The following is a 1,974-nucleotide window of genomic DNA, read 5'->3' as shown; positions in this document are numbered from 1 at the left end:
ACACACACACACACACACACACACACACACACACACACACATATCATCCATAAACATGGATTTGAAAAAAGAAGCACACTCTAAGTTATAGAGCAGTATATATTTAAGTTAGATAAGGCTGGTTTCACATCCATAGAGGGCTTATCTTTATGGCGTATCATCAGATCCCAAAACCTGTTGGCTAAAGGCCTCTCTAGCGAGTAGCCTCTCTAGAATATGGAGGAGGAAAGGGCCCCGTTACTCAATGTCAACAAAGGGGATTGTCTCTCCTTGGCTATCAATTGCTGATATCAACTATCCCTGTTGTTAACATTGATGATCGATAACCAAGGGGAGACAATCCCCATTATTGACATTGAGTAATAGGGTCCTCTCCCCCTCCATATGCTAGAGAAGCCACTCACTAGAGAGGCCTTTAGACAACAGGTTTTGGGATCTGATAATACACCATAAAGCTAAGCCCTTTATGGACATAAAACCTAAGGTAATCCCATAAACCGGCCTTATCTAACTTTAATATATATATATATACACACATATACATATATATACATATATACATATGTATATATTATACATGTATATATATATATATATATATATATGTGTGTGTGTGTGTATGTATGTATGTATGTATGTATGTATGTATCTATCTATCTATCTATCTATATATATATATTCATATATATATATACACACATATATATGTATACATGTATACATAGTTCAAAAGAAAACAAAAGACGAAGACAGGAATAAGAGCAACAAGCAGGTGTATTAGTTTAACGCTTGGGAAAAATAGAAAAATCTTTTATGTTTCGAGCCTATGCTCTTTGACAGAAAGGATTAAGAGGGAAAATATGGAGAGAGAATGAAAAAATGCAGAGAGAAACAAAAGTGCAGAATTCAATGGTCCAGCATAATGAGATGACTGGAAAAAAAAGAGGTTGAATAAAAGGGAGATAATAATAATAATAATGGTAAAGGTAATGGTGATCCCAACGAACTAAGGTGTGCAAGCATGTGTGTTTATATGAGAATGGTGTGTATAAGTGTGTATGTGTGAATGGGGTGAGTGAGTCTAACGTGTGTGTGTGAATGGGGGTGAGTGAGTCTAACGTGTGCATGTGAGTGTGTGTGTGTGTTGTGTGTAGTAGCTGATGTGTGCTTGTTCGGGTGGTGTATGCACATGTGTATGTGTGTGCATGTGTCTCTGTGACAAAATAGTGTGCATGTGTACAGTGTATGTTTGTGGGCAAAAGTTATCTTAGTCTATGCATCTGGCATGTGTGCATGTGTATATATTATCTCTGTTCAGGTAGTACGTGCTTGTGTGGGTGTAGGAGTGTGCATGATGGTGTGTGGTGTGTACTGAGTTAAACAGTGCATGTGTGATTGCTTGTATAGTATTATGATTGGTGATGCTATTGAAGGTTGTGTGTGGATGTGTGGCGTGTGGTGTGGGTACTGAGAAGTGTTTGGCACTAGTATGTTCATTATGTCTCTGCCTGACTGTCTAGTTCTCTTCTGTGTCTCACCCCAATTCCCTCTCTCCCGATATATATATAACATATAATATATACTATATAATATTATACATATATATATATATACACACACACACACATATAATATATATATATATATATATATATATATATATATTATACCTTTGATTTATGAAGGGCTCTAATTAATTGGAGTTTAACCGATGTTTATTCAGTTAATCAACCACTATGCAAGCTAGGATCCTACATGAAGTGTTGAAAATGTGACAGCCTGAATTATAACTATCCCCTCAATTTTTATGTACACACACACACAAACACACACACATATACAAATACATATATTTATATAATTACATGTGTATATATAGACGCATGTATGTATATATTTGTTTATATATATATATGTGTGTATATATATAAATATATATATATATATATATATATATATATATATATATATATA

At 34.4% G+C, this 1,974-nt stretch overlaps 1 protein-coding gene across 8 annotated transcripts in view; it reads left to right on the top strand.

Moving 5' to 3' along the window:
* The window catches only part of LOC106872895 (protocadherin beta-15), a 178,625-nt gene that overhangs the window by 104,080 nt on the left and 72,571 nt on the right, over window positions 1-1,974 (top strand). The gene's annotated exons all lie outside the window — the stretch shown is intronic.

This window comes from Octopus bimaculoides, chromosome 14 (genome assembly GCF_001194135.2).
Source record: "Octopus bimaculoides isolate UCB-OBI-ISO-001 chromosome 14, ASM119413v2, whole genome shotgun sequence".
NCBI classification, from domain to species: Eukaryota; Metazoa; Mollusca; class Cephalopoda; order Octopoda; family Octopodidae; genus Octopus; species Octopus bimaculoides.
Note: the sequence above shows the minus strand (reverse complement) of the source record. Positions and strands in the feature narration are given on the sequence as shown.